This window comes from Lates calcarifer, linkage group LG11 (assembly GCF_001640805.2).
Source record: "Lates calcarifer isolate ASB-BC8 linkage group LG11, TLL_Latcal_v3, whole genome shotgun sequence".
Lineage (NCBI taxonomy): Eukaryota > Metazoa > Chordata > Actinopteri > Centropomidae > Lates > Lates calcarifer.
In genome coordinates, this window is record NC_066843.1 from 1,584,747 (window position 1) to 1,606,262 (window position 21,516).

Sequence of the window (21,516 nt, forward strand, 5' to 3'; positions counted from 1 at the left end):
GCTTTTATTCATGTGAAAAAGACCGATTGAAAATCCGCTTCAGTGCTGCAGTGCTCCTACTGACCACATGATGGCAGTGCAGAGCAAAACATGGCAACTTGCACATTCGCACACATTTACACACATTTACAACAGTGTCACAAGTGCTGCACCGGATACCAGAGTGTTCACAACACAGCCCAGTAGAAGTGCCACCTATGTTGAATCTAATTTTCTCTTTTTCCACTCTCTAAGCCCCTCATCGGCGCTGACATCCGATGGTGGCCGAGCAGCAGCCATTTCCATAAGTAGCAGAGAGGGGAATGAGGACAGAGGGATGAGAGCGTGATAGAGACAGAGTGGGAGAGGGAGAGAAAAAAATCAGTGAAAGCGAGACAGGGAGAGAGGGATGTGGGTGGTTTTGAGCAGAGAGGAAAGATGCTCTACTCTGGGAGGCTGTGTGGGCGTTTGTTGCCGGTTAGGAGCGCAGGGATGAGCTGTGACCCCTCTGTGGAGACTGTAACCTAGGGTAACAGCTGCTCCACAACTGGCCCGGACCAGATCGCAGAGTCCCCGAACACACAGGACTCCCACAAATCTCAGCACTTTGAAAACCTCTCTGGTAGCAGCAGCAAATGGATGCTGAGAGCACTCAGAGGCATTTCAGTGAGATGTTTACATGTTAATGGGATGCTAAAAACCCTTGAAATGCCAAGTATGAGGTGCTTCTGCTTTGTGTCAGCTCGGTGAAGAGTATTCTGTTTCTTCACTCTGACCTCTTCTCTCTATCTCATGTTTTATCTCGCCGTCTCTTGTGGATGGGTTTGGACATGTGGCTGGCTGCTGTTCGCTCTAGGTGTTGGAGGGCCCGGGATTCAAGCAGTGCCTCCGGGTCATCGAGTGGTCTGAAAACATCACATGAGATCCTCTTGGACCGACATCAGAGGGGCCTCAGAGGGAGTACAGCGGGTTTGTCCGTCCCGCAACGCATTTTTAGAGCTTCACAAACACGTCTGGCAGCAGACTGTGAGGGCGCATTTTACTCTGCAGAGCCACTGTGGAAAATAAAGTTGGTCACAGCTGAATAAAAACAAAGGACGAGGCTACCTCCCTGTCATGTTGCCTCATAAACAACTCAAACTTTAGTCGCCCTCTATACATTTACTTGTACGAGTGTGCAATCAAAGGAGACTCCAAAACGAAACCACACAAACCTCCACCACGGCTGCACAAAGTTCCTCAAAAGTCCCATCATTTTAAGCTCCTGCATGGAAAATTTTATTTGATTGTATCATCTTTCAGATTACTAATTAGTAGATTAAAGTTTTGACTCTACCCCGGGGAAAACTGCTTTGGGCTGCGTGGTACTTTCCATCCTCCATTTTCACTTTCTCTGCGTCAGACCCGGAGGGGAGCGTAGTGTTGTCCACTGCTGTCTAACACCACCACTGAGGTATGCTAAAGAAAAAGAGCCAAAAGACCCAAACCTCATCGCCCATTTACACGATGAGGTTTGAGCCTGACACACTAAAAGATTTTTAAAATCTTAACTGATTTAGAAAATGTGAAAGACCACACACTTATTTTTTACACACTAACAGATTCACCACCGACAACCAGAGTCTGGACTCTCAAAAATCCAAATCTTGCGCGGTGACTTTAGAGTAAACAAACATGGTGGACGACGACGTCTCTTGTTTGTTCTCTTCTATCGTCAGTCAGCTCGCTTCTGATTGGCTATCGCTCCGTTCGACGTGACGATCCACAGAGTGCATGCTCGGCTCTCCTCGGTGTTCCCCCCACACACAACAGGATTTCTGATCGTAAATATTGAAGTGGTTAATATTTATTGGGACGGCTCCGATCGTCTGAGGAGCAGATCAGGGAGGGAAAAATCACTCTGAACACACCTCACACTACAGGAGAATCTGGTAAGATAATCAAGTCTTTGCTGACTTTGACGTTAGCTGCTGAATGCTCCTCTCTCTTCTCCAGCTACAGTTAATTTATCAGAGTATTTTAGCTGAAATCAGCTGCTTCTATCATAATACAGTCAGACCTGATGACCTTTTGTATCAGTTTATATTGAAAAGGAGGTTTTTCACCTGTTTTCTTCTGTTTGTTGTCAGAGGCCTGAGTTTCTTTAACGACTGAAGTTTTCAGAAAATGTGACGATGGAAGTTTTAAACGACTTTGAATGTGTGAAGTTTGCAGCTGTTGGCTTTAACTGTCACTGATGATAAAAGTGTTAATCACAAGTCAGACTCTGAGGAGAACTTGTGCTGATTAAAAGAGGCAGATGTTTATTTCATAACATTCAAGTGGGCAGAACCAAAGATCTCATGTCTACTTGGCACGTTTACAAGAATCCATAAAACCACGCACCGGTATCTCTGTACCATCAAGTATTCACAGGAGTGAGCGAAGCTTCGTGTGATAGTGAGAAGATTTTCACTCTTGTGACTGAAACAGTCATGAAGTAGAGACACAGCCTGAGTCTGTGTGAGTCCAGCTTGTTTATCAGGTGTCCAAACACTGGTATTCAATCAATAACTCAAACTGCAGCTGAACTAGATGGAGCAAAGGTTCTGAAAGCTTCAGATGCAGCAAAAGCTTCTGAATTTTTTTGTCACAGAGAAAAATGTGTCAGCTCGGCGTGTATGTAAGGAATTAACACTGGTATTCAATCATTAACTGAAGAGATTTTACTCAAGAGGTATTCAAATCTAAAGAACAGGCTGCCTTGAAATTTACTGAGCACATTCATGTTCAGCACCAATGTGTTTTCTTCTAGCATCATCCTCACATCTAAGACATTCATACCTTGCATCCTCAAGGCCACTAACAAGGTGTTGGCCTTTTTTCTTATATTTTCTTTCAGTGGAGTGAAAAGACAATTCCTCACTTCATTGAAATGGGTGAGAGGAAGCGACACCTGTGTACAGAAACCTGTAAAATATAGATGTTTGGTGTTTATACTGAGCACAGCTACATGAGAGAACTGAGCTTTTCAAAATGTATTAACATGAACAGAATCAGACTTGATCATCTTAATGTGCGAGTCCCTTTTACCCAAATACTTGATGAAAGCTGCAATTAGAATAACAGATTTTGAGTGCAACTCCATTAATGCTGTAAGAAAAAAAACCCAAAACATGCTCCTACAAGATTAACATTTTAGGAGAAATTCAAAGAAATGTAATGAAGAAGTTGGGTGCACTTCAAATAATGCGAAGCAGAATGCTTTAATAATTCCCGGAGCTTTTGCCTTCCTGCTTTTTAATTGCCATTCTGCGCTGAGGTGACTGAAAAGGCTCTTGAAGATAATTTACCAAGGCCGCATAAGAGGCTCAGCACCGCCGGCCCTCTCACCTCTTAATTGGTCAGTGTCACTCTCTCCCAGCACTCAGCTCAGAGATGGAAAGCCTCCTCTCAGTTCCCAAGGAAACGACGAGACCGCTTTCACTCTGCAGCGTTTTTTGTTTTTTTTTTCAGCTCCTGCTAGTGATGCATTCATGGGCGTCCATACAGCCAACACAAAGACGGACAGACAGAGCGTTTCATTCAGGCTTTGTGGAAACCATCATCGTCCGATACATGGCGTTTCCTGTTAATGCAGAGGTCACTTCACACCCCACGTTTCCATTGTGAAATGCTTACTTCACATCATATAATGGCTCTGTTCAATTTGTTGCATCATGTCTCCAGGACGACTGATTCTCTGATGGCGGAGCTTCTCATAACACGTGACTCTGCACATGTTGTCAAGAGGAAAACACACCTGTTCACCTGTGTGTGTCTATATCTATCTATATCTGTATCTATAGCTCTGAGACATGAATGAACACACTGCTGTAAGTAAAATATAGAAGCACCACCCTCAGTCTTAAATTGATCATACTTGTTGCTGGAAGTCCCCTCACACAGTTTGTTTGTTTGTTATGTTACAGTGGTTACCCTCGACTTCAAGTTTCATATTTAGAACAAGATCAACAGTAACGGCGAGGCACAGAGCAAACGCACACAGTGTGACACTGAGTCTGACAAAGCACAAAAATCTGTTAATCTAGATCATCAGGAAGTTGGATTATGTTTATTTCCTCAAAACTGATTCTGGACAGAGGCGGCAACTCCAGTGAGATAAGGAAGTTTAACCCAAAAAAAGCACATGAATGAATGAATGGAAGAGAAATAAAATAAAGCCCATTTTGACAGTTTTGTTGTACTGCTGCTTCACTGTTTAAAAGGACTGGACATCAGAAGATGACCTGCTGATGCACCCATGCAGAATAAAGCTGAAGGTGACTTACACAACCACCTTGGAGGCCACATGTGCCATCAATGTGCCTGAGACCGCCAGGGCTGAGAGAGCCCCATGGTGACCACTCGTAACGCTGAGAGGACTCCTCAGATCCGCTCTGATCAACACACACTTCAGTCTCTGTTATATGACTGATTAGAAAGCACGGAGCGTTTCCTTCTGTCGGTGAGTTCACCTGACTGTCGCAGCTGATCCACAGTCACAGGAGGAAACATGATGAAATGTCCACAGAAAACTTTTCAAACCACTCAAACTGCAACATAATGAAATTATTCTGAGATGTGTGTGATATTATTATTGTGCAAAAACTGAATTAAATCCAGAGTTTCATTGTCAAACAGCTTTTTAAAATCATTCTGAGGTTCATTTGCTAAAATATTCACAGAACTTTAATATGAAAACAGATCCACAAAATTACCCAAATATAACACGAACCACACCTGAATCATCACTGGAGCAGCCAACTGGTTTTTTGTTTTTTTTCCCCGAAGTCATGTAATTAGTCAGATGGAGATCACCTGTGTGTGGTCGAGGGTTCAGTTGATTGCAGTATAAATACACCTGTGTGTAGGAGGACCAGGTTTTGTCAGTGTGGAGGAAACACCTCCACCATAAAGACCAGGTGCTGCTCACAAACAGATGCTTGGTCAACTTTTTAACACTGTGGCAGCACCGTTAATCCCACGTGTTCTCTGCTGAGGTGAAAGTTGATGCTTCAGTTCCCAAACTTTAATCTTAAAGTGCCGAAACAAAACTGAAACCAGAATCTCTTCCTGACCTTAACCAAAGCACCTAACCACAGACAGGACTCTGGATGCAAATCCTGGTCTCTGGTGCGACAGTTGTATGTTTTGCATTCCTGCCAGACAACTCCTCTGCCTTTAATAAACCCAGTTCACTTATTAAAACTAGAAGAATCAGTGGACAGCCAAATGTTTGTAGCTGGCTGATGCTTTAGAATAATTATTCAGAGAGTATGTGTTGTGTATAATGAGTCTGAGTGGCTCAGATTTAAAAGAGCAACAAGTCAAAATGCCTGAAAACTGCAACATAACGCACTTCTCTGAGCCTCTTTCTTTACAAAGAAACTAAAAGGTTTAATGTGACAGACATTTAATATCAAAGTAGATCTCTACAATATGATCGAAATATAACATAAAACACATCATCACTGGAGCAGCCAACTGGTTTTTCCAAAGTCATGTAATTAGTCAGATGGAGATCACCTGTGTGTGGTCGGGGGTTCAGTTGATTGCAGTATAAATACACCTGTGTGGAGGAGGGTCAGGCTTTGTCAGAAATATTGTGAATGTGACTAAGCTCAGGTCAGGAGGGTTTTCATCTCTGCTCTGTGGGTTTAAGTTATCTCTTCACTTATTAACGGGAGGGTTCAGTGGACATCCAGGTCTCTGCAGCTGATTATATGTAACATCTGCTCTGTTAATGCTGCAGAATAATTAGTTGGTGTGAGTGTGAGTGGACGGCTGTGTGAGGCTAACCAGCGTCTTTAGCTGTGACTGAGGTCAGAGGTCAAGCCTCGTCGATAATCCCTCATTCGTTTCAGGGTAACAGGAGTAGTGTTTCAGATAATCCATGAGGCGAGAACTCGGAACATTGAATAAATTACAGCTGCCACATTTCTCTCTCCATTATGTTTCAGGTTACACGTTTCCAAGAAAGCTCACATTTTCAGCATTATTTATCCAGTAAGGAAGGATTCTGTCGAGTTTCTTCACCACCTCCAACATCAAGCTGTTTCTTCTCACTGCCAGTAGGAGCATAAGACTGATTCTACGCTCGTGTTATCACCAGGGCGACTCTGCAGAGTCTGGTCTGGTGAGGAGTCAGTGGTTTCTTGAAAATCTCAGGTTTTTTAAAAAATCTATCATCAGAGATTGACATTTAGCAGGTTTCCAGGGTGCTGCACGGACAGATGCAGTGTCACTGATGGCCACTAAGAAATAAAGACGGGACTATGGTTAATTTTTATTCATCAGTTAACCTCATGTGAAGTGCAGACACCTGTACTCAGGTAGTTCGTCTGCCGTAAATCTGGGAAATGTTGAGGCCTGGTCGCACCAGAGAGCGACGTAGACGTGCAGAAGTGGCGCCTGTTCTTGCAGAGCTTTGTTTTTTTGTTTTGGACCAGTTTATTTTCCAGCATCCATTATCTATCCGTTAAGGGCCACTCCCAGCTGACATATAGACACAAACAACCTTTCAGTCACGGATTTACCTGCACGTCTTTGCTCTATGGGGAGAAGCTGGAGTACCCAGAGGAAACCCTGCAGGCACAGAACCTTCTCACTGAGAGGCCAAACCAGTCTGTGTTTTATTTTCACACTGTGCACTACAACAGCACTCCATCCATGTTTATCTACAGACTGTTTCATGTTTGTTGCTCCACAGGAAAAAGAGAGTTTGGCAATAATGAACTTTAGTACTCAGGGAAAATAACGTGACCTCAGTAAACTGCAGAGTTCAGTGTCTGTTGGCACAGATCATTACAAACAGATGAGAACTCCATTTTTAGTAAACAATTTATCAATTAAAATAGTTTTGTCGTCCTACATGTGGTGGAGTATAACCTACAACACATTGGAATCTGTTTCTCACTGCATTTATCACATTTAATTCCTGCCTGCTGTGTGTTTAAAACAAACCACTACTTAGAGTGAGGTGAGGTTCTCAGTTTAATAGAAAGCACTGGATGATTAAAAGTCATTAGACGTCAGGTTACTCATTAATCACACTCCTAAATCTCCTTTTTTAATGTCGCTCCAGCAATAAATTAAAGTAATTTGAAGTTTGGACAAAGGAGCAGAATCTCCTCTTTGTATATGGTTTGATTTGTGTGTGTATGTGTGTGTGTATTTGTTTTGTTTCCACTGTGTCAGTTTTCCATTTCGAAAACGCCCATAGCAACAAGTGCAACATTGCGTCGTACCTGCAGCCCCGGGTGAGATAAACGCGACATAAACAAAAGGTAGAAAATAGCAGGAATGCAGCAGGGTGGGTACAGGGTTAGAAAGTGTACATTGCCCAGATTGATGGTGTGACACATGTGTGAGGCCCTGTTTCTGTGAACTGCATTCCTTGTGCAGGGAGGCCTCCAGGATAGGGGCTCTGCAGTATTCTTGTGCCTGCCTGTTTAATCACATTTACAGGAGGCTGCAAGCCACGGCAGCGGACCAGCCAGACTGACTGGAGCGGACTCAGGAGCTCACATGGCAGACCATGCTTGTTGCTCAGGTCCCGGCCGCCTCTTTCCTCTTAAATCGCAGCACAAACCAATACCCACAGTCCTCCGTCAGCGCTCCGCCCTGCCTCCGCTCCTCCCTCAGTCCGCCTCCCAGCCGGATTCCACTCCAGGTCTTGACTGTAGCTTGTTCCCTACTTCGAAAGTAGGTCACTGTTTGCTTTGTATTATTCAGCAACTGGAATGATTGTGCAGTGAGGGTTCTTGACTGTGATCTGGGTGACATACAGCCAGCCAGTGGTGTGCAGAGCAAAGGAGAGCGGGAGGAACCCGCCAGGCAACAACAGTAACAACAACAACACCCCGATCGGTTGGTTTTAAAGTCATGTTTGGCCCTGCAAACCACAGTGAAACTTCTCCATCAGTTTTGCACTCTCACGCTCCAACAGCAACATCCCAGTGAGTGACCTCTCTGCCCACATGGGCCTGTAGAGGAAACGGACGGATCCTCTTAATGAGCAGTCATGAGGAGGCTGATGAATAAACAGTAACACAAGCAGGGAGGTCACAGCGACAAGGGATCATGAAATGTTTTAACATTCAGGAGACGAAATGAAACGAGGCTTCTGCAGACTCACAACCATCGAGACGAGATGAACTCGCAGTGAGTTCATCTCCTCCTCGCTCCTACACAGCCTCCAGTACATTGATAAAATCTGGCAGGAGTTTGGTCTGTGTGCGTGCAGGTATATGCAGCATATTTGTGCCCACTTGGTATGAAATATCTTCTATTTTTTCTGCTAAATGAATCTGTATTTGGTCCACAGGGGCTTTAGCCCAGGCTGGGATCCCACCTGGAATGCAGGGCTGTTACATAACTCTAAGGACTTTGGATGATCGGTGATTGATGCACTTTGTGGCATGTTATTTTGGACCAGCTCCATCTGAGAATACAGCAGTGGCACTCACGCACCAACAAAAGTAAACTCTATAAAATCATCACTAGCAGCCTCAAGCTATGTGGTTAAAATAAAATCTGTAGGCTCATAAATTACCATCTGTTGAGTCACACGTTTGTTCTGAGCATTTATCAACTGTCATCCTCAGACACTGTTCAAGATTATTAGTGTGTAGGTGCAAGTTTCGGCTTTTTGTTGAGCGATCCAGGACATTGTTTTGATTCCCTCTCACGGTGACGTTTAAAGAGCGCTGGTTGAGACCAAAACAGGAGCTAAAAGAAAGTGAACGTTGGTTTTTACACACAGCAGGTGGACATAAACACGACTCCAAATGACGCGGAAATAAACATTAAAATATGATGCGATATGTTGATGTAATGTTGTTTCTGCTTTATCACATCTGGACAAAAACATCTGTTATTGCAGGTTTAAGTTTAAATTACTACACAAGTACAAATTTAACGCTGTTGGTTTATTGGAAGTGGAGAGGGAGTTGAGGTCCATTAAGGTACACCAGTAACTGAAGTGAATAAATAACCAACGTAATAACTGCAGATGATGCAGAACGCTGATTAAAAATCAGGCAGGAGTTTGGTGTGTGTGTGTGTGTGTGTGCGCAGAGCATACAGTGTGAAATATTTTCTATTTTAGTTTTTAAATGAATCTGTGTTCAGTCCACATCACTGCATTAATGCTGCTGATAAAAAATGTTTCCTGACACAAAGCCTGCAGGTTTCAAATTGATATGTCGGCCAGAATAAAGACGGCGTCAGAGCAGGAGTAAATCATCTCTTGGTTTCCTGCTGCGGTTCTGATAACCTTTTCCTGTTCTCATTAACAGATTATAGATGTTCCCCTTTTTTGAAATCTGTCATGGTTTCATCTCAGTGTGATTAAAAGCCCATCAAAGACTGATGGACCTGCGTCGCTGTTTGTAGCTCCCACATTCATCTTTGTAACTGATCTTAAGTCATTAAGTTTGGTAAATATTAAAGTCCTTTGAGGTTCTGATCTCCTGGACAATAAGTGTAGCTGCTATTTAAAAAAAAATACTTAGAAATCACCTGTTAATTTTCTCACTTCATGTCTGGTTTACAAGACATATCTCACCTAAAAGGTATGAAGGTGTGGATGAGAATAGCATGTAAACACGTCAGGTGTGTTACTATAAAAACTGAAGCTGACAATCTTCAATTAGCCTCTACATAACAACGTGTCAGGGAAAATTATAGTCCATCATTCAAGTCTCAGTGACGTGTCTTGTGATACTAGTTCTAGGAAAGGTGTGAAGAATAAAATCCCTGCGCTGAAAGAGGAAACGCAGGATGAAAACTTCCTGCTCTCAGCTTTATTTAGTGACTGTCATCAGCAGAAAACTGACAGAAGTGGTCATTGTTGAAATGCTAAAGATAAATGTGAAAACCCAGTGTAACAGGAGCACACTCAGTTTAACATTAATCACCGTGAGCCTCTAATCAGACAAAGGATTTTTACAGATGTAAAAAAACAAACAAGCTGGTAGGGATTTTGGCGAGCGACAATCATGGCCAAACTTTACAGTTGTCATTTCCAGTTTGTGCACAACAGCTGTGTTCAATTTGAGACGACGACGTCAAAAAGGTTTTGTTTTAAGCAGCCAGCGTGTCCACGTCGTGTTTTACGTGTGTCATATAAAGAATAATACTTAGATCTCCTACTGTCTGTTACTCACTCAGGTATTTCATCTCTAGCTCTAATGCTGGTGGGAAAAGGTTGAATAATGCATGATTTCATTCACTAAACGGAATAAAACACTCCTGTTTCTGTTGGAGGAACCTGCTGTGAGGTTGCTTCAGTTTGTGTCCACATCCTCCAGAATCCTGAGTGTATTTAAACACTGAAACCTTTCCGGTCGGCAGCACAGAGAGTGTTAGCGTCTTAGCATGGTTTCAGTGGGAACATGCAGCCCACACAGCTGCCTGCTCGCCTCACTGTGTCTCTGCTGCCTGCTGCTGTTGTCTGCCTCGTCCTCCACAGAGAACAGAGAATCATTCAACACGTCCCGCAGAGCCGGAGATGAAGGACGCCGCTTCAGATGAGCACAGGTGGAAATGGACCGCGATGTTCTTCTCCAGCAGGAGTAAAAGAAGGGCTGCAGCAGCTGATAAAAGTTTCACCATCAGCTGGCTAGATTTTCTAACAACATCTTGAAAAAACCTCAGCTACTTTCCCTAGAAGAGAGGCAGTAGCATAGAAGTAAGACGAGGCTAAAGCAGCCAGCCGCAGGCCTACAGTATCATGATGAACAGCTTGTCTGAACTCTACCTGCTGCCATAATGGGTGTAACCTGCATGAGAAGGTAGAAATGATAGTAATAATAATAGAAATTCAAAATATCTGATCTGAAATCTGCAGTGTTTAGATGAACTGTAGGTGCAGGTCAGTAACGGTCTGCCGGCGCTGCTGTTCTCCCAGCGTTGCCTTATCTTTTCTGATGACACTCTGCTGACACAGACGAGTCATCGGGTCAAAGCGCGGCTGAACCTGCAGCCGCCATCTGCTGAGTCCCGAGCTCCGCCCTTAGAGGGACACACAAACCAGGACAGAGTCTTACCCCGTACAACCTCCCGCCTCTGGGAGTCAGGGGGGATAAAGAGTTCAGTTTGTACCCACTGCACCGCATCAGCACAAATTCACAGAATTGCATCAGACCTCCTGTTTCGTATTTTCATGCAGAGCGGCTGTGTCACATCTCATCCTTAACGATAATAAAGATTCATCACATATAAAGCAGTTGAAAGAGTTTGACCAGGATCTGACAGACAGAGGAGGCAGCTTTAGTTTCTCAACATCCTCGAGCGCCGAGCTTCTCTTTTGTTAATTTGAGATGAAATATTTGATAAGTGCTCTTTATTGTCAAGGCTGGATGGAAAGCATGTGACTGTGTGGGCCTGTTTTGTCAGACTGAAGGCTGATGTGATTGTACCTCTACTCACCACCTGTTTCTATTTCTCAAGTACAATTTTGTACTTTAATTACTGCAACCAAATTATATCAGACCTTTGCTTGTAATTATCTGTTTCAGTAGCACAGTATTAATGCGCCTCTTATTTTTAATTTGTTGCACAGAGGAGACGAACAGATTCAGTGATCTGGTTTTGGTGCATGCATCTGTTTGTGCTTCTCTTTGCTGCTGTCGAGTCACACGTCTTAGTCTTATCATACATTTTTGTGGTTGCCTCATCAGTCCCACCTCTCACATTTCCTTTGTCTGATCAGCTGTCGTGGGTGGCTTTTGCAAATTAGTCTGATTCCTCTCTTCATTTCAGCAACATCTTCTGGAGGTTTTCCCTCAACAGACCTTGCAGACACAAGTTTTTTTGGTTTTTACGTTCTCTGTGTTCGGTTTCGTCACCTACAGGCTACTACAGCAGCAAAACATAGCTCTCGACGTTCTCTGATCTGAGACGGCTTTTAGCACATCACAGAGCTGTTTATGTGAGGCTTGTTTTCAGACTGATACTCTTCCATTCGCTGTTGAAGAACATCCTCCCACTCTGCGCTGTGATTATTGTGTTGGTCAGACATCAGAAGATGGTACAGAAATAGCATTTATTATTAAAGGTGGAGGTGGAGGATCGGTGAGGGTTAAGCTGACTGCTCAGAGCTGCTGGTTACAATTTCATCCTGGTGAGCAGAGGATGCAAAAGAAAATGGTCAGAGAAGGTTTAAGTGAGCACGTAAGTCAGCCGTCATCTGATTAGAGGCTGATTGGCTCAGAGGCGAGCGGTGTAAATATATATATATAGTGTGAAACTAGGTCGCCTTAACCAGAATACGTAAGAGTGACAGCATGAACTCTTCTCTCCTTTGAACTCGCCACAGTCAGTGGAGACGATGTTGCCTAGAAACAGAGAAACTGCTTATTCCTCAGTTGTCCACGGTTTCACAATTTTGTTGTGAATGACAATCATCACAAGTGATCAGTGTGTGTGAAGACACTAACACACATTCAGGGGAAACAAAGACACACAACAGTGGTGTTACTTAGTGCAGTTCTTTACGTTATGTCACTCAACCAGTTACTACTTCCTCTCACATGTTTCTGCCATGATCTTAATGAGATGACATAAGTCTGGGTTATGAGAACAAAGACGAATCCTTTATTCTTGATTCAGTACACCTGTCGTCGTAACCTGTGATGATCTAAAGTGCCCTCCGACACATTTAGGTGGCTTGTTAAGATTTCCAGGACACGGAGGGATTTACGTCGTAATCCTCGCATCAGCTGGTCAAAGCCAGTCGCCTATTTTTGCCCTCCTGATACTACACTACTATTCCTGTAGTGTTTTTAATTGTGGCTGATCACTTCTGCAGGAATACAACCTGCACAGTGTCTGCTTATCATGGGAAACATTAAAACTACATGTGTGCATTCATCTGGTAGTTTAAGTACAGGGTGAGTGTTGCAGTAGCTGCATCAAAACCAGGTGCAAAAATACACACAAATTAATAAATACACACAATCTGAAGGTGTCACTTTGGGATGTTGGAATTATAATTGACACTTTCCTCTTTACTCAAAGTTATCTCCTGATTCAGTTGATACTGACGTCACTTTAGAAGCCAAACCTCCAGCTTTTTGTCCTCTGAAAAAGGTCCCAAAAATACAAAAAGATCGAATAAAAAAAAAATGGAAGTTGCTCATATTTCAGAGGGACAGGCCTAAACCGTCTGTAATCTTCAGTGCTGCAGGGGAGAGATTATAAAAAGACTGAAGGCAACAAACAGAGATACTGTGCCAAATATGTTCATATACGTTCACATTTTATCAACCTTCCTGTAAATGCATTCGCTGTTTATCCATTCAAACCACATAAAGTGAATGGATATCTTAGTTTTGTATCTGGTTCATAAAACCCAGTTGATCCGCATTCTTAAAGACTTCCTGTTACACACTCTGTGTATCTCAGAGCAGAGACGGCTCCATGGCAACTAAATGCTCGTTAGTTGTTAGCGCTGTGACATTAGCGCCTGTGTGAATCACTTGGCCTGAAGGCTGCCTGGCGAGCCTCCACAGGGCTTCCGTGACAACACCAGACAGCCGGAGGACAACCCCCCCCCCCCCCACACACACAGTCACACACACACACACACACACTCTCTCTCACACTCACACTCACACAGCTCAGCGTGCAGCTCCTTCATCCCTCCTCTTCTCCAAAGCCTCGGTTGGCTCTGCAGACGCCGGCCTGGCTCGGCTCTGGGTGCCTGAAGGCAGGAGGACGGTACCGCTAGGGCAGCAGCTGCTGTTGCCGTACCAACACTGGTACACCGGAAATAACAGACGGGCCTGAAGAGCCTGCAGGACACTGTGTGCTCCGTCCATTCAAACGGACCGTCAAACACTGCATCACTCACCACATTTACCTCGGAGAGAATTCACTTCTTAACCCATTTAACTAAACAGACCCGTTCTAAGTAGACCTGTGTAAATATTATCCAATTATGAAGAATCCAGTTAAGACACTTGGCTGTGTCCCACATTAAACCAGTTCCTGCGGCACGGAAACTTCTCTCACCTTTGGTTCAGTCCAAGCAGGGCTTACACTGGAGTTCAGCCAACAGATGGATTACTAAGTGCATGAAAACACGGTGAGCCTTCGCTGCTCATTCACACTTTTCACGGCATCTTTTCAGTCTACATGTGAGCAGTCGACAGGCCTGCAGACTGCTGCGTGTCAACCTGAGATAATCAATCCACCCAAAACCACAACAGGCAAATGAAGCAGCAGAGGTTCAGATGAATTACCATCAAATGCAAAAAGTCGTCACTGGCAGCATTCAGTGCCACTGCGGGAAGTAAAATGCAAACAATGTGGTGGTTAAGGTGGTTGGGTGTTTCCAAACTGGCATCCTTGTTTAACAGACTGATCACAGGAGCATGACTTCGATCCTGTCCTCACCTGCACTGTGAGATTTCAATCATCATCACCACAAAGTGGTTTCTTTTAAACAGAGCTTCACCACACAGTGTTGATAGTGAACATTTTGCACATGTTTTTTAAAGTATATTTTATTTATGCCAAATGGTTGCTTTTGAGTACCTGAGCTGGTATGAGTCAGTCGCTCTTTGTGAGTGGGAGCATGAATAACTAAAGGTTCCTACGCTTCCCTTTTCCAGTCTGTAGTTATTACTTTGCCCTCAGACTTCTAGATACAAAATACTGACACCTGAACGTTGCAACCAGATGAGATTATTGAACATTTCACCGTGGACATTTATCTGTTATAACAAAGTCTGCTCCTCTGGGTTCAGGCTGGCAGCAGGGATTGGTTCCCATTGATCAAATAAGAGCATTCGTGAGATCTGATAGTGATGTTGGTGATAAGGTCGGAGTTTCAGTTTTTCAGAAAGGTGCTGGGTGGGGTTGAGGTCAGGGTTCTGTATTTCAACCAGAAATAAATTGGTTCAGAACCTGAATCGTCAGTTTCCAGCTGGAGCAGGTTGGAAAAACTGGCGACAAAGGAGAAGACGTGTGAGGAAATCATAGGACGAAAAGAGCGTGCAGTCATCTGCAAAACAAACATCAATAATGTGATTTAATCAATGCGATCCATCATCGTGCTGCTACTACAGCGGTTCTGCTCAAAACCGGTGGAAGTGTGGGCTGGTCCGCTGGATAGCTCAAGGGTTCCAAGAATCCTGAATGGAACCGGTTCAAGCAGCTTTAAGGGGAAAAAGGAAACTGCGAGGATCAAACGGTGAACACACTGTTTCATGTAGCCTGTTCTTCTACACTGGTGCACGGATGTAACAAGATGTAAGACAAAGTCATTGTTTTACAAGTCACAAGGAAGCGTCAGGTCTTGGCAGGTCAAAGGACGAGACAAACAAGTCCAAATCAAGAGCCGGGACCAAGACCTAAACAAGTCATTATGTGCCTTTTAAATGCAACAGGTATTTAGTAAATTTAACGAATTAATGAAAAGTAAAGTTGCAGGTTCACAGCTCTGTTGATAACTGCTGCTCTCATGATGTCCATCAACAAATCAATCAAAGCCACCTGAAGTTAACTGTGGTGGATAATCACATGCTCTCTAATTACAGATTCATTCCCTCACTGAGGGATGCCTCGGCTCAACACCAGTGACTTCAATCAGCTGCACAGTGGAATGGGAGCAGACAGCAGTGGTTTAATGAGGCGCTCTGCTGGGTCCAGATTGTTTACGCTCTGTGTCATGGAAAAATGAGAGGGGCTAAATTGAAATGGTCTGCTGTGGCGTGCGGACGTCCACTGCCTGTTTTCCTGCCTCTACTTTCTGACTCACTGTACACTGGCACACAGGCCTGCAACAGCCACACAACAGGTTTTTTTGTTTATGTGAGAGGAAGAGAGAATGTGGAGAGAGAGTAAAGAAGAACAGGGAGGGGAGAAGAGAGAGAGAGGGATGCAAAATAAGAGAGAGAAAGGAGATGAGATAGAGGCATGTGCTTGGAAACGTGTCTGTCCATGCTGACAGCATGTGACTCGGTACAAGTCAGTGTGTGTGCGTGGGTCTCCGTCTTTCTCTCTCTGCTTGTTGATCTTCACCAGAACCATGGTTTTTGACGGCTCATGCAGACTGTGAATGAACTCTCATCCCCCCCCCCCCCCTCCCCTTCCTCCTCACAGGTGTATTGTGTGCCACATGAAAAGCGGCGAGGTGAGTAGATGGAGATGATGATGAATATCGAATGACGAGCTCGGAGAGGGGGAGAAAACAGATTCAGATGTTTCTCTGAAAATCGAAATGTAGTAATTATATCTGCTTTAATCTAGTTATATACTTTATAACTGAAGCAAGGCAACTTTCACACTTGCAGACTAAAACATCAGATGGTTCAAGTTGGTTTTTATTTCTTTTTTTATGGGATTCATCCTCTGGGAACCAAATTTCATGACAATCCACTCACTAGTTGTTAAGAAGAACAACTTCTGCCAGCGAGGCCACGACACAGCATATGATTCATATCATTTTCATCAAACCATTTAGTGAGCCCTTGTGCCATGAATGGAGGCATTCAGATTCATGATGTTTCCTCACTCACTTATCCAGGTTTTTCCTTGAATTGTCTTAATTTGATATAATACTGATGAGACAAGTAAATTTCCCACAAGTGGGATAAATAAAGTCTAAAAGTCTTAAGACGTCCACTTTTCTTAACTGAAAAGATCTGCTGCAGAGAGTTGACTGTAAGATTAGAGGTTAATGGAAACAAACAAACTGTCGCTCAGCTCTCAGCTTTAATTAGCAAAAAGGCAAAAATTAGGCAAAGTCCCATTTCCACAGTACTTTATGAAATTGAATTTCAAAACCACTGTTAATTACTTGCTCTCGTCAGAGCTGCCAAATCATTAATTCGAGTGTGACTCTGCTGTAACAAAAATGACTGCGCTCTCGCAGAGAGAATAATCGCTTTAATGGATGAAAATTCTCTTCACATCATTTTGTCCAGTGCAATATTTGATTCAGACAGTCTGAGCTCTCTAAAAACAACACATTCCCTTTGTAACCGACAGTTTTGAAGCTTATATGTTTCCTTATTTTTAACATTGTTTGCAGCAGAACCCCCCCCTCCCTCTATAAATGGACTGACAGCACATTACAGGCTCCAGAAATACACTGTAACTGTCAGCCACTCGGCTTCACCTGCAGCCCTCTCCATGTGTGTGTGGGCATCCGAGTGTACGGCGGCGAGCGGAGCGATGTGAGTGTTTTAATGCAGCGCGTGGGATGTGCAGATGAACACCTCAACATCTCTCACCTGCTGGCGAGTGGAGATGATGAGCAGGTAGGTGGAGAGTCAGAGCCATTACTGCTGATTCTGTCTCTGCAGGAAGCCTGAAGCAGAGCAGGGAAACACACGAGATTGTTTCCTTGTTTGGCAGAATGTGGTTGGAGGTAATTATCCTGCCATACCATAAACATGCATCGTGTTTGGTTCAGAGGGGGAGAGGAGGGATTTGGGCCCTGAAAGGAGCTAAAACAGGGTAAATGATACGAGTGCAACCATGATTTACAGCCATAAGATTCATTAGTTGATGCATCAAGCAGATCACGTTTCATAAGGTGTTTTCTCTCCTTGGCGAGGTTACCAGGAAAAACATGAACCTGACACTCGGCCCTCGTCACGAATCGGCCTTTTTCCTGAATCGGGGTTTTGTTGAAGACTTTCCAGTGAAATCAAATCTTGTTAAAGTGTTCCTCATGGCCCAGTTCTGTTTCCTGTTAAACGCTGTCACTGCACACAGGAGACCCAACGACGCAAGGACGTGTTTTTCAAATCGATACCATCTGCAGCAGAGTGCAAGGTTTGGTTTTTGAGAACAAGAAAGCTTGTGGAGGGAAATCATCACTGTGGGGTGACTTTAAACTATTACAGCTATGAGGGGAGGACAAAATAACAGACACATGTCGCAGCAGAAGAGGCCTGCAGTGAGTTTGGTAAACCTCTAAATGTTTTTATTTCCATTGAGACTGATGATTCATGTTAGTGGTGTTGTAGTGCAATTAGTTTGTGAGACCCCTCAACTGGAAACTGATTCGTGGGTGGTGTCTTTTTTTTATTGTAGCCTTTCCAAAACCTAAAAAAAAAAAAAGATGGAATAGTGAGTTTTTCTGCTCGAAGCAATGAAAACACTGCTGCTATAACAGTCTCCACTCCTCTGGTTTCAGGCTCTCCAGAGTTTGAACTCGGCTGCAGAGATTCATTCTGATGCTGTGTGATAAGACCTGACTCCACCTCATCCCACATGTTCTTTATGGATTTACTATGGATGTTCTTACTACTTACTTTTCTAATCTCTGTAAAGAATGCACCTTTGTGAATGTGGTTAAGAGGCTGAGAGTCAGTTCTCTCTTTGGTTTAACTTCCAAAACAGAAAACAGGCCTGAAACCTGCACAGTGTGCAGCTCGTGCAGTTTTACCAGCGTTACAAACCTATCAGGTAATTATACTGAAGTCCTGTGAGTGTCAGATACTCTACAAACAGAGAGTCCGAGTGAAACAGTTTGCCCTGGGACAGTCATGTAGTTTCAGATGCTGCTGTTAAAAGCGAGGGATAACCGCCTGAGTCTGTGTAATTGTTTCGCTAAGTGTTACGTAACAGGAACGGTTTTGTTGCAGATTCAGGATCATTGCAGCAGCAGCAGCAGCAGGCTTAGAGCCTCAGTGCTGCTGGATTATTCCACTGTCTTTCATCAAGCTCGTTCAAATCCCCTCCTCCTTCTGTTATCCTATTTCTCAGAAAGTAGAAAACTTGATTGACATCACTTAACCTGTTTATTTATTGCTTATTTATCCTTTCACATCGTCACGACTGATTAAATGCACTGAGCCTGTCGTGTGAGCGGATGATTTCTCTTTTGTAACGCTTAGAGAAGACAAAGGTCGATTTTCTTTGCTCAGATATGTGAGCGATGATAGTTGGTGTGACACACCTGTCCACATACTTCAGTGTAGTTTGGGTCTGTGTGGTTGTTTTTCCTGGTGTGGCTCCTTAATTCCAGTGAAGAGAAATCCTAGTGCAGCAGCACAGTGATACTCAGACAATAGTGAACTTCCAGCTTTGTTGCAACAGTTTGGGGAAGGCCCCTTCCTGTTTGAACATGACTGTGCCCCTGTGCTCAAAGCCATGAGTCAATTACCAGCCAAGTGACTGAACCCACTGACCGAAGCCTCGTTAAACCACTAATAATCGAGCCTTTAGAGTCGTCTTAATAATGGTGGTTATGATAAATGCAGGATGTTTTTACATACATACATTTTATCATCACTGTGTCATATAATCTTACACATAAGGAAGCACTGTTAATGACAGTGATGCAGGTTTATTGAGCAACCAGACCAAGAAGTGATGCATTTAAAAAAAGCAGAGGGAAGTGCTGAGAGGTCGGTCATCACTGCGTCTGTAATTTAATCCTGAAAAGAAGATTATACTGATCAGTTTGCTGTTGTCTGTCTTACAGCTTCAGCCCCAACTATTTAGAAAATGAATGGATCGGATGAATAAGAGAAAATTACAACTTCCAGAAACAGTGTTTTTGTCACCTGTAGTGTTGGCTGTGTGTTAGCACAGTAAACTCACCTGTTCACACTCTCACCTCCTAAAAACTGGGTCCCAGTTTGTTACACAAACTTCAGCATCAACAGTTTATTTAGTTATTATCTCGGTAACAAGTCGTTCCTTCGGGACTGTTGTGAATCGAGACATGCCCTCAGAAGTATTGTAGGTAAGATGGTGTGTGTGTGTGTAGCATGTGCTTTTCCTGAGAATTGTGTGTGTTCGCAGCCGTCCTGAATGTTCACATAAAATCTCATAATGTTCCCTGTAAGCTCTGATAATGTTATGAGGGAAACATTTCCCCAGATGTTTCTGCATTTGAAGAAAACTCCTGCAGCAAACACAGTTTCACAGGAACTTTGTCTTTCTCGCTTTCACGTCGGTGCTCAGTCAGCATGAGCAAACGAGCGGAGCTGCTGTTTATCTGAGTTTTATAACTGTTTCTTATGACACTTTAAAAGGATTTAGCGACATAAAAAGATTTTTCTTATCTGTACAGCAAACATCGTAATGAAACAGATATCTTATGAAGATCTGACACTGGCACTGAGCAGCAGTTACTCTGTTAGACTGTGTAATCCCCTCTGCCTCCACACACAGCTCTTTGTAGTCCACTGTCACAGTCTGAAATCACATTTTCTTACGGCTGAAGATCTTTTGAATTTGTCTTTTTATGTGTCCTTGACTAACTCTGCCGCAGTGATTCAGGGGCATGCCGCTGCGTTCAGCTGACCGCTTTCATACAACGCGTGTTTTGTTCAGCTCATACGTCACAACTTTCCTTTCAAACTGTTTTCTCACAGTTAGAAACACACACAGCGTCAAACACCTAAACTGCAAGGAGTGACTGAGGAATGTTTTAGAGCTCGTCTGTTTACCTGCAACCGATCAGGCCCATGTGACCCCATCTATACATGGACCCTGACCTTTAACCTTTGACTTTAAATCACTCATTTATCTTAGGAGGAGCGTTTCAGTTCTTCCTGCAGACTCAAAAATAGCTGTTGCCTCAAGTGATTTGTTGAAAATGTAGAACTCCTCACCCACAGCTGGGGTGATATTATTCTGACAGACAGAAAATAGCCAAAAAATCTTCATTATACAGATTAAGATGAGAGTTTCTGGCTGATATTTGGAGCCTTCGAAATCTTTGTCACTCAGATCTTTGAATCATGAGACTAGAATAATATTTACAGGGATTTATTGTCTATATATCAATAAATAAATAGATCAGAAGAAGTTTGGTGACATATTCTTTATTAGTGGAAAAAAAGAAACTTTACGCTGAAGGTGAAGAGCAGTGGGCTGACAAACCACAAACATTTAGATGAATGCAGATGTGATTATTCGAGACAGCAGAGAAGGAAAGAATGATCTTGTCAGCTGATGTAGCTGCTAATAAGAAAATGATTTCTGCTGCGTATTCTTACCACCAGGTCATGATTTCTTTCCTTTCTGCTCTACTCAGAGCTCTCCTGATGTTCAGCTGCTGTGTGTGATTTTAATCCTGTTTCCTGAAACAAAGCCTATTGACCACAGTCCCACTCCAAACGGTGTATATTACCCATGATCCCCGGCTTCTGGAGCAGGAAGTGCTGTCTCTGTAACAAACACCAAACTCTGTTTCTACATCTTGATATTTCCGTCAGTTTCCTGGCTGGATATCGGAGACAAACACTGGTTTGTTAATGACGTCTAAGTCTTTTTAACTGACCTGCAGTTTAAGCTGCGGACTGTCACTCAGTCAGAGGGAGATCGAACCTGAGAAACTAAAGTAACAGAGAAACAACAGGTGTTCAGGGAGAAATAGGCATGTATGTCATTTGGTGGCACCAATTTACATGCAACAAAATATTGCATGGTTGCCTGTTTTAATAAGAAACTTATTATTCATATTTAAGTCAGTTAATTGAAGAAAGCCTTGGAGATGATGAAAATGTCCTTCGACAGGATAAAAAATAATGCTAGTGT